Below are 11,934 nucleotides of genomic sequence, written 5' to 3'. Positions count from 1 at the left end.
CCCTGGCCCCAGGCTCTCCCATTTGCGTTATTGTGAATTTAGACAAAACCAAGGGCAAAAGAGAAACTAAGCCCTTTTGAAATACTGTATAGAAGGCCATATGCAGTTCAAGAGGGAGCAACACCCATTCGAGTAGGGGAAGAAACCCTACATAGATATATGATGGCCCTAAATAAACAACTTAGAGAAATTGAGAGATATGTGGCTGGAGCTCAAAATAGAACTAGATGGGCCAGTACATGATGTACAACCTGGGGATTATGTGTACGTCTGAGAGTCGGGGCCCAAAGTTCCCTGGTTTTGCCTCATGACCATTCATCAAGGACCCCCGTCAAGGAAGAGACTGTGTGCAAGGGTCTTGGGCCTAAGCCACGGTGCGTGTTTGCCAAGAATTGAACCGCAGGTGTGTCCACTGGACCGGAGCTGGCTCCCATAGGAACTTGTACCAAGACCTGCGACCGGGCCCAGACCTGCTTGTCCCAAACCTGCCTGTTCTGAACGCTTGCACCTGGTTCCCAGAGCAATGGACCTCATCACAATGACTCTCGGGTGCTCCCCCCACATTGGCCAGGTGCCCCCCACTTCTGAAATGACTATAAAAGCTACCCTTCTGCGACTCACACTTTGAGATCTCCCCATGGACAGAAGACGGATCCATTGGCCAGACGCCACGCCACGAGGACATCGCTCTGCCGTTGGTAGCTATATCCCCTTGCCTCCCCTTTCCTCGCTCTGTATCCTATTTTTCCTTTCTCATTCCCTCTATCACAAGTGTTGTTGGCACTCAATAAAGATGCATTTGTTGTATGATTAAACTATTGTCCCCTCGAATACTTTTTGCACTCTGAGATCACACGAACCTATCACGATTGCCGCTTGGATCATGAAAGTACGTTAAGTCTTTTGCAAAAAAGACCTTGTAACTGCAGTGTGAAGGACCATTCCAGGTGCTCCTCACTACCTTCACTGCAATCAAGATCAAAGAACAGAAAACCTGGATCCATCACTCCCTAGTGAAGAAAGCCCCAGAGGGAATTCGGAAGGTCACACCAGGCAATAACAAAACTGAAGCTGAAGCTCACTCGGGACCACGAATAAATGGACTAATAGTTATTATGGACATTATGTGGAAAGTTATAACTATTGTAGTAATTACCTTAGCCATAACAAGAGTCAACGCAATACCACGTAGGTATAATGTGACTGGGATATACCGGTGCCAAGGAACAGCTTATGACCCTTATTCTCGTAAGGCTTTAAACAAGATGCTAAAAGTCACAAATGCAAGCTTACAAGAAAGAAGAAATGTTTCGGGATGCAGGTATGCATTCTTACAGGATGGGTTCCATGAGGCTTACCACCCACCCATGAGACCCATCCCAATTAGTCCTGAATGCTGTGACAAATGCTTGAGTAAATGTCCTCATTTTAGACTCAAAACAGAGGGGTGTGCAATAAGAGGGTATGATATTGACTTTAACATCACTCAGCTATGTACTGAGCTCCATAAGAACCAGACTAAGATTACTCCACCAGTGCCAAGAAAGGCTGTGATCACCCAGATGCCAGCTATTCCAGAAGTAGAGGAACAAATAACTCCTGTAGTTTCTAGAATTGGGCCATATGCTATTCAGAAGACAGGAGTTCAGAAGCTGATAGTTAACCCAAAGTGGTCTTTGAAACAAGTAGAAATGGGAGTACAGGTAGATGCTTCTCACATTCGGCCAGAATGTGCCCCATTTCTCAGGAACTCCTTTATAGACTGGACCACTTGGCTTCAAAAAAGTATGCCTCCTAATTTTAAGAGTAAAAAAGATCTCACTGAGTTGCTAAGGACAAGACTGGGAGTGCTGAACACCACAGACTCAGAAGTGCTGATGAATAAATTAACCTCAGTAGGGAGTGATTTAGTCAAACTACAACAACCTTTGCAATCCTCTCTACTAGCACTAGGTAACAATCATTGGAAATTGACCCAAATATTACCAAAATGGGAAAATACAGAGGAGCAAGATCATGAGGTAATAATTAATGCACTAGGCACAGCTAGTGAAAACATCTCGCTGGCTCTAGGGTGTACTCAAGCACAACTGTGGATGCAATCAGTGGCTGCTGCAGTTATCAGGGAAGGTGGAGAGGGAACATGCCCTGCTGAAATTTGCAAAATTGTTTGGGACAATGCCTCTGATATGGAGAGGGAACTTCAGTCTTGGTGGATGTTGGTCCATTTCACCTATAACCCTGTGACTAGTATGGTGACAGCCTTTGTTTGAACTATACACGATGCCTCAGTGGACCTAATACATCCCATAGTCCCCTTAGGATTAAACCATGAGGGAACAGTATTGTACCCTTCTGAACACAGGATGTGGGCATGAGAAATTGAAGGAAAATGGCAAACTGGTAATCTAGAGCCCTGTACTGTGTGGAGAACACTAGGATACATATGTGAAGGGACATTAGAAGGTGACAAAGACACTTGTTTGGATATGGACCAAAGTATTTGTCACTTTGAAACGCATCCAAGCAAACAGACAACTTCACTTGTATATACAGGACAAGGCTGTGTCTGTCTTAGAACTGCATGCCCCATCATAAGGATAGACAACCAAATTATAGATGAGACTCAATTCAATTTGTATGTCTGCAATTTTGTTAGAATTAAGGGATGTGATTTTTCCTATCGGACACCTGTAATATCACATCAATATATAAAGGCCAACCTAGCCACTGTGCAGAAGATACTGCCTGTGCCCATAGGAATGAATTTGACTAGTTGCTCAATTGATGAAACATCACGAATTGAGAGAAATCTTAAAAGAAATTAAAGATATAAGGAAGAAGACATTAATTACAATACACAATGACAGAGAGACCATCAAAGGGGTTTTTAAAAGGGTTGAGGAACATTTGTCTCATCATTGGTGGGATGTGCTTTTTGGGTGATCACCAACAGCAACTGGTACGCTGAATGCCTTAGTCCACCCTATAGTTGTGTTGCTTATTTTGGTTAGCATAAGTTTAGTATTATCTGTTGTAATACTTGTTTGGAATTGGAGAATGCTACGACAAGTGGCAGCTTTAACATCACTATCAAAGGCGTATGGCTTGGTCTTGAGAGACACTAGCCGTACGACTTGGATAGATGAAGAAGACGCTGTATACTGAGTAAAAGAATTTACTCATTTCAAAAAAGAAGTGGGGAAATGAGACACTAATTTTGAAGATTTGAGAAAAGCTAAGGTTATAGTTAACAAGAGATGTTGCTGATTGTCCTAGGGTGACTTTATGATGCTTGTATCCCCAATTGTCTGTTCTTTCTGTGCTGTCTATTGAGTTCTGTGCCTTTAAGACTGACTCTGAGAGCAAAGCAAGAAACAAAGAAGCACCAAGTTTGTTTTGAAAACAGCTCTCACTCCTGCACATTCCTCTCCGGACGGTGGTTTGTCTGAAGTACAGACCAGCGGCTGGGACAGACATCTTGTTTTGCTTTTTAGTTAATTTAGCTAGCTTGGGCAGAGAAGTTCTGTGGACTGGTTTTTTTCCTTTTTCTTGGGACTCTTTAAATCTGCTCTGGACTGAAAACCCCAGAGGAGCACCGAGGGCTCTCACCTGCGGCCCACCAGGCCTGGACCTCCAGAGGGACTGGGACTGATAAAAAAACTGAGAGAGCTGAGCCACCCACGGCAAGGATTTTTTCAAGTTTGCCACCTCTTTTCGGAGCAGGGAGAGGTTTTATTGTTTCATAATATTGGTTCTTTATGCTTGTGGGCATTTTTTTGTTAAATAAATAAGTTTTTTCCACTTTTTTCCGAGGAATTTCTTTTCCTGGACCAGCTGGGAGGAGGAGCCTTTTGAGTTTGCTTTCCAGAGGGACCCTATTCAGAAGCTTCCTCCCAAACTTGCCCTAAACCAGGACTATATTTTGTTATTGGCCTCCAACGTGGGGCTCGAGAGAGTAGAAAAAACTTGTATTGATTATTGATTGCATTTTAGTTGTACTTTGAGTGAGAATGAAATAGTCAGTAGCCATGTTGCTGCTTGAATTCATGTCTCTAGGCATAGAGTCCTCCTTGTGTTTCTGTTCCCTAGGCTTTTTTGGGGTTTTAATACCTCTCTGGTCCCTAAGTTTTTTTTCTTATCCAGAAATAGCTCCAATGTTGTCTCTAACCCATAACTTTTATACGAGAGGTGCACGAATTGAGATTGCTATTTTGTTAGGCTCGCTGATTATGATTTATTGAAAATTTATAAAAGTAATGGAGTTTGTGCCAGGTATGTTTGGTTTGTGGCTTCTTCGTCGTGCCCTGCATCCTAGTTCCAGTAGCATGTTTTGAGAATTTATTAGTAATTGTACCCAGTTTGTTAGAGGAGGAGTAAAGGATGAAGCTTTCCTTTCCTTTCCTTTCCTTTCCTTTCCTTTCCTTTCCTTTCCTTTCCTTTCCTTTCCTTTCCTTTCCTTTCCTTTCCTTTCCTTTCCTTTCCTTTCCTTTCCTTTCCTTTCCTTTCCTTTCCTTTCCTTTCCTTTCCTTTCCTTTCCTTTCCTTTCCTTTCCTTTCCTTTCCTTTCCTTTCCTTTCCTTTCCTTTCCTTTCCTTTCCATCTTCTCTTTTGAAGCTGTTGCATCACTTTTTGAAAATGTTCAGTGTCCCCTGAATGTTAAAAATACCACCTTCCTGCTATTTCATCTGGTAACCCTCCTCTATATGGTTAGTAGCTTGTCTAGAGTCAGGTCTGAGATTTCCAGAGGAGCTGATAAAACACCTGACCCAGAAATAAACCCAGAAGTAGACCCAAGTGCTGAAAATCCTGAATAGTATAAAGAATGAGAGAAAATAAGCCAAATCTTGAAGGAATTTTCTGATCCCCCAGTGTCAGAGTCTAGAACGTCCCTCTGGCCACCCTGGAGGGTTTGGAGACCGGACAGGGGGGTCTGGGATCAAGACAGGGGGGTCAGTTAGACCCACACAGGTCCCAGGAGGACACTGCCTCTGATCCCTGTCCATGGGAGTGAACACTCACATGCAGGAAGAATCACAAATCCTAAGAATTTGAAATAAGTAGTGGATGGTTTATTATAGAATATAAATATAGAAATTAGGATTCTTAGCATATGGGGCTGAAGAGACAAGATGGAGGAATTGGGGAGTGGCCCCTGTCTTCCTTGTTCTTGCTCTCGTCCCCCATCTTGTGCTGAGTTGGGTTTTAGAGATTGGCTTAGAGTAGAACTGACATGTTAGTATAGGTAATAGGTATTGGTAAAATTTTGTAAATAAAAAATACGTCTCAGACAGTGGTTGGGTCAAAGATACCGTACATAAGGTGCAGGGCTCTCTGATCCGCCCAGTCTGCCGCGTGTCCTGCTCTGCGGAGACACTTTGCAGAGCTGAGAAAGAACTAAGATAAGGTACCCTGCCAGGGAGGCCTGGTAGAGCTGAAAAAGGACTGAGATAATGAAGAATAAACAACCTTGGAAATGTGCACCGGCAGACTCAACTTGTCGTCTCTACCTCTGGTGTGTAACACTTAGGGCAAAGAGAAGACTGAAAACCTTATTACCTCTGGGAACAGCAACCCAGAGGAAACCCTCAGGGAACAGCAACCCTGGGGAAAAACCTTATTACCTTGGGGCCAGCAACCCCAAGGAGAATCTCAAGGAAACAGCAACCTTGAGACCCCAGCTTGGGAATTTTCACGTGAACAAATTCAGAACCCAGATGAAGTGGAGAAATATCTAGAAGAGTACTGCCATGATGACTCTAAAAAGAAAAAGCTCATTGCAATAATCTGGGCCCTAGCATATGCTTATCGCACTCTGCTAAATACTGTAAAGCAGCTGATAAAAGCAGCGGGGAAGGGAGATAAATCAGCAGCTACCCCAGTCCCTCAGACTGCAGCCAACACCCCAACTACTCAGACAGCAACTAAACCAGACAGTGAGCCTAAGACACTGGCAGTCACTGCGAGAAAGAAGAGAAAAAAGCACACATGCAAAACCGATCAACCAGTGAACAGTGATCCAAGTGAAAAACCCTCAATGCTTCCCAACACACAATCAAAAGCTGAACCAACTGGCACCCAATCAGAAGCTAAAACAACTGACACACAGTCAAAAGTCGAAGCAACTGATACACAATCAGAAGCTGAACCAACTGACACAAAATCAGAAGTCCAACCATCTAGCACAAGATCAAGAGTCCAACCAATTCACACAAGATCAGAAAGCCAATCAACTATCAGAAGAGCAAGAGTCCGACCAACTATCACAAAATTTTACTTTAGTAAAAGCTGATGTAAGCCTAACTAAAAATAAGTAGAAGAAACGCCCTATTGTAATTGGCCCAGAGGCCTCATGCATTTTAAGCATAAATTTCCTCTGAAACGAGTATTTCAAAAACCCAAACAAACTCAAGTAAACATTTAGAATAGCAGCTGTAGAAACAAAAAGTGTTAAGCAATTGAACACCTTGCCTAAATTATCAGAAAACCCATCTGCAATTGGACTTCTGAAAAGAGAAGAGCAACAGGTGCCAGTTGCCACTGCAAGAGTGCATCGCCGACAGTACAGAACAACTCGAGATGCCGTGATTCCCATTCACAAGATGATCCGTAAGCCAAGAAAGCCAAGGAGTAGTCAGCAAAACCCACTCACCCTTCAACAGCCCATCTGGCCTGTGCACAAGTCTGATGGAGAATAGAAATTGACTGTGGACTATCGTGCCCTGAATAAAGTGACTCCACCGCTGAGTGCTGCTGTGCCACACGTTAGAGCTCCAGCATGAGCTAAAATCCAAGACAGCAAAGTAGTATGCCACTACTGACATTGCCAATGCATTTCTGTCCATTCCCCTAGCAGCAGAATGCAAGCCTCAGTTTGCTTTCACGTAAGAGTGCAGTATACCTAAAACCGATTGCCCCAGGAGTAAAAACACAGTCCTACCATCTGCCATAGACTGATCCAGACTGCACTAGAAAAAAATAAAACTTCAAAACATCTACAGTATATCAATGACATCATTCTGTAGAAGAACACTGCAGCTAAAGTGTTTTAAAAAAGAAAGAAAATCATCCAGATTCTCCTGAAAGCCAGTTTCGCCATCAAGAAGAGCAAATTTAAGGGACCTGCTCGAGAAATCCAGTTCCTGAGAATAAAGTGAGAAGATAATCGGCGTCAGAATCCCACTGATGTCATCAACAAGATCACAGCAATGTCTCCACCTACCAACAAAAAAGAAACACAAGCTTTCCTAAGCGCCCTAGGTTTTTGGAGAATGCACATTCCTGAGTACAGCCAGATTATGAGCCCTCTCTACCTAGTTACCCACAAGAAAAACGATTTCCACTGAAGCCCTGAACAGCAACATGCCTTTGCCCAGATCAAGCAGGAGATCGCTCATGCAGTAGCCCTTAGCCCAGTCAGGACAAGACCAGATGTGAAGAAGGTGCTCTACTCTGCAGCCGAGAGCCATAGTCTGTCCTAGAGCCTTTGGCAGAAAGTGCCTGGTGATACTCAAAGCCAACCACTGAGATTCTAGAGCTGAAGTTACAGAAAGTCTGAAACCAACTGCATTCCAACAGAGAAAGAAATCTTAGCTGCCTATGAAAGAGTTCAAGCCGCCTCAGAAGTAATTAGCACAGAAGCGCAATTCCTCCTGGCACCCCAACTATCAGTGCTAGAGTAGATGTTCTAAACAGAAGTTCCCTCTAGCCACCATGCCACCAATGACACATGAAGCAAATAGATTGCTCTCATCATATAGCACGCCCGTATTAAAAACCACCCTGAGATTTTAGAAGTTATTACAAATTAGCCTGAAAGTAAAAACTTTAGTCTCAGTGATAAAAAAAACAAGAGCAAGTGACGTGCTTAAAAAGCTCCACCATACAACCAATTGCCAAAGAAAACACCATGCTAGGCTCTTTTTACAAATAGTTCTTATCGCATCATAGAGATGAAACAAAAATAAAAAACAGCCGTATACAGTCCCACACAACAAGTTGCACAAGCCACTGAAAGAAAAAGCAAATCAAGCCAATTCGCTGAACTCAAAGCCGTCCAATTGGCCCTAGACATTGCTGAGAGAGAAGTAGCCAAAGCTCTACCTCTTCACTAATTTGTAAATAGTAGCCAATGCTCTGTAAAGATAGCTAGAGAAGTAGAAAAAAGCCAACTAGCAGCGTAAAAGAAAACCAATCTGAGCTGCTGATGAGTAGAAAGATATCGTTACTAGAGTAAAGAAACTACCTGTGAAAGTCCGCCATGTAGATGCCCATGTCCCCAAGAGTAGAGCTAATAAAGAGCACCAAAACAACAAGCAAGTAGATCAGGCTGCCAAGATAGACGTGTCATAGATAGACGTAGATTAGCAACACAAAAAAAAAGTTGTTCCTATGTGGATGAGCCCATGATGCCTCAGGTCATCAGAGATGCCACCTATAAGTAGGCAGAAAACCAAGAAGTAAATCTAACCATGAACAACATTTCTCAAGTTATCCATGACTGTGAGACGTATGCTGCAATCAATCAAGCCAAGCGAGTGAAGCCCCTATAATATAGTAGACAGTAGTCCAACTATATGTATAAAGAAGCCTGGCAGATTAATTATATTACACTGCCCCAGACATGCCAAAGTAAGCACTATGTGCTCACAGTAGTAGAAACCACCACAAGATAGCAAAAAACCTACCCTGTGCCTGTAACAGCATTCTAAGCCTTAAAAACAAGTTCTTTAGAAGCATAGTACCCCTAAAAAGATTGTCAGACACTGAAACTCATTTCAAGAATAGCCTTATCAACACCTAAGCTAAAGAACATAGCATTGAGTAAGTGTACCATATCCCCTACCATGCACCAGCTGCTGAGAAAGTAGATACAACAGACTTAAAAACAACCTTGAAAGCAAAGAGTAAAAACTCTTTCAAAAATTAAAAGCAGCATTTAGCAAAAGTGACCTAGTTAGTAAACACCCGAAATTCCACCAACAAAGCAAGCCCTACCCAGTCTGAGCTCCTACCTACAGTAGACAAAAATAAAGTCCCAGTAATACATGTGAAAAGTTTGTTATAAAAACCAGTTTAGATCAGATCTGCCCCAAGTAGACAAACCCATCCGGAAGATTGTCTTTGCTCAGAGACCAAGTTGCACATAGTAAATAATGCAAAAAGATAGAACAACACGATGTGTACCTCAAAAAGATATGATTGTTGAGTAAAAACCATGTGTAAATATCATTGTTTGCTAAATGTCACTGCCATTGTCTGTATATAGTTGTATACTGTGTGTATATATGCATGTATGAAGTGTTTGTATGTAGAATTACAATTTATTTAGTTTTGGTAGTAAGTTGACGATATAGGGATAAAGGGTGGAATGTCCTAGGGTGACTTTATGATGCTGTTGGGAGTTAGATTTGCCTCTTTTTCACTTACAGAATTTTTTCCCATAAGTTGCTAAGAAACATTACCAACAGTACTTAGCCAGAACAAAGGGGGTAGTTGAAGGACATGGCAGCACAAGGCTACACCTATTGTTTTTGAGTCTCTGGGAGTTTCCCTCAGAGGGGAGAGATAACTTGAGCTTTGGGAAAGGTAAAAGACAGAGGGGGGGGGGGGAGGGCAGTTGCTCACTCTTGCTCTCAGTATCGAGGAAGACAGTCAAGCTGCCCCTCACTGCAGGAAGAGTTCATGGCCATCACTCCGTCTCGTCCTGGGAAATCTACCGTCATCTGCTCGTGTACCCAGGAATCCTGAACTCGCTTTCTCCACCCCTCCCCCCCACTGCCGCTGTTTCTTCGGAGCTTTGAGGCTTTCCTGCTACTCTGTAGCCCTGCACTGCCCAGCACTGCCGGGACACCCCTGCTGCTCCAGCTACTAGCGCAGAGCTCCTCATCTCATCCACCAGCCCGGGACTTTCCTCCCTTCCGGCTCGGCCTCTCGGCGTCCTGCAGAGGCACCGATATCAAACTGCCCCGGGCTTTTTTGTGAAAGAAAGCCCTCAAGGTTCTTGGTTCTGTTTATTATTAATGCTGTAGTTGTTGTTTGTTTGTTGTTTTGTCATATATACTAGTAAAGAACTGTTATTCCTATCCCCATACCTCTGTCTGAAAGCCCCTTTAATTTTCTAAATGAGAATAATTTGGAGGGAGGGGATTTGAATTCTCCATCTCTAGGGAGGTCCTGCCCCCTTCCTAGCAGATACCTGTCTTTCAAACCGAGACAGTAGCTCATGTCCAGTTTTTCATCTTCCAGTATTCCCAAGTCCTCTATAGAGCTGCTCGCAATGTGTTCATCCTCAAGAAGTCCAGGAAGATTCTGGCTATGCAAGTGTGTTGTGAACTCAGTATTAAATCCAGGGTGATGCATCATTGCTAGTCCTTAGGCTTGTTTTTAATTTTTATGATTTTTGACATGTGTCAAACATCTCCTGTGGAGCCCCTGCAGCTTGAGGCTGCTGCCGCCATTGCTCCCCTGGTATGTGAGGTACAGGAAGAGGAGTCTGGCCTGGGGAGCCTGGCAGTGCCCTGAGGGAAGCGCACCCTTGAGGAGCCTATTTGTGCTGGTGGGACTGAGGTACAGGTACTGCTGAGGAGGTAAGAGCTCCTTCTGGGTGGGTATGTTGTCCACAAAAATCACATTTGTTACCCAGTGTGCAACAAGCCAATAATTATGCACCTGAGAGAGACATTGATTATTTATTTCAGAGTTGCGCAAGCCTGGGTGCCAGGTGGTATTCCACAAATCAAGCACACCAGCTATCAGAACTTTAAACTATTTATACATTTTAGCAAAGGAATTACTGTTCATTAGCTACAAGTCACAATGTTCTCTTATTAATATTCTACCTTTTATTGGTTAATAATTCTCTCGCTTCTCATGCTAATTAGTCCATATGCTCAGTCTTCCTCTTCTTTTGGGTCAGTGGGTTTCTTGGGTCAGTGGTCCATGAATCAGTAGTCACGATCTCCCCCTGCCAGAATTACCTTTTACCCAGTCAGAGTTGATTTCAACACAGTTGCTGAGTTAGGTTTATTACTTTCTTCCTTTTCTTGGGAGTTCTACCAAATGTCCTTGTGGCCTGTAAAATCTGCATTCTTTGTGTCCACTATCAGGGGTACATCCTTCTCCCAAAGCTTTGGTAATCTCCCCCTAGGTCTGAGATCACTGAAGCATGTCAAGCCCTAAACATCAACAAGGCAGTTCTACCAACAAGTAATCTTTTTTTTAAAAACAGATGGACATGTCTTAGAGCTTGTTAGCTGCTCTCTGTTTCACAGATTAAATGTCCCTTCTTGTTGATTAGGCTTGAAAATATTCAAAGAATAAAGAACATCCTTTTTTAAAAAAATTTTCATATTCCACATTTTGCAACAGGTATGTGCTTCCTGAGTGGTTGATGGCCCTTCACGCTAGTGCCTCTGAGAGAGGCGGGGACAGGTTGAGAAAAAAGGGCACTGTGTGGGTGCCCGAGGAGGACAAATCACTGAACATTCTGAGTTGAAAGGGACCCAGAAGGATCATCAAATCCAACTCCTCAGTGAATGGCCTATACGGGGATCGAGGGGATCGAACCCACAACCTTGGTGTTATTAGCACCATACTCTACACCTCATCCCCTGGCATGAGGCAACACCTCATTGTGAGGCCTGTGTACGTCTCCGGCAGGGAGCCATGTGAAAGCAGGGGATCGGCAGGGTAAAGAGCAGTCCTGTGCATGTGATAGGAAAGATGGATGCTAATGTCTTTACAAAAAACTGGATAGGTGAGAATCTTTAGGAGAAATGGGTGTTGATGTCTTTGAAATGGGTCTTAGGTCTCTACCAACTTAGGGCTGCCCAAGTTTGTTACAGAACCCAGACAGTTTGACTACTGTTTGAACTCCTGAACTTTAAGGTAATAAACAAATGGGTCCATGTAAAGTCTGTTGCAGAGCCCAGAC

This window comes from Prinia subflava, assembly GCF_021018805.1.
Source record: "Prinia subflava isolate CZ2003 ecotype Zambia chromosome W unlocalized genomic scaffold, Cam_Psub_1.2 scaffold_39_NEW, whole genome shotgun sequence".
NCBI lineage: Eukaryota > Metazoa > Chordata > Aves > Passeriformes > Cisticolidae > Prinia > Prinia subflava.
The sequence above is the reverse complement of the archived record's forward strand: the minus strand, read 5'-3'. Positions refer to the sequence as shown.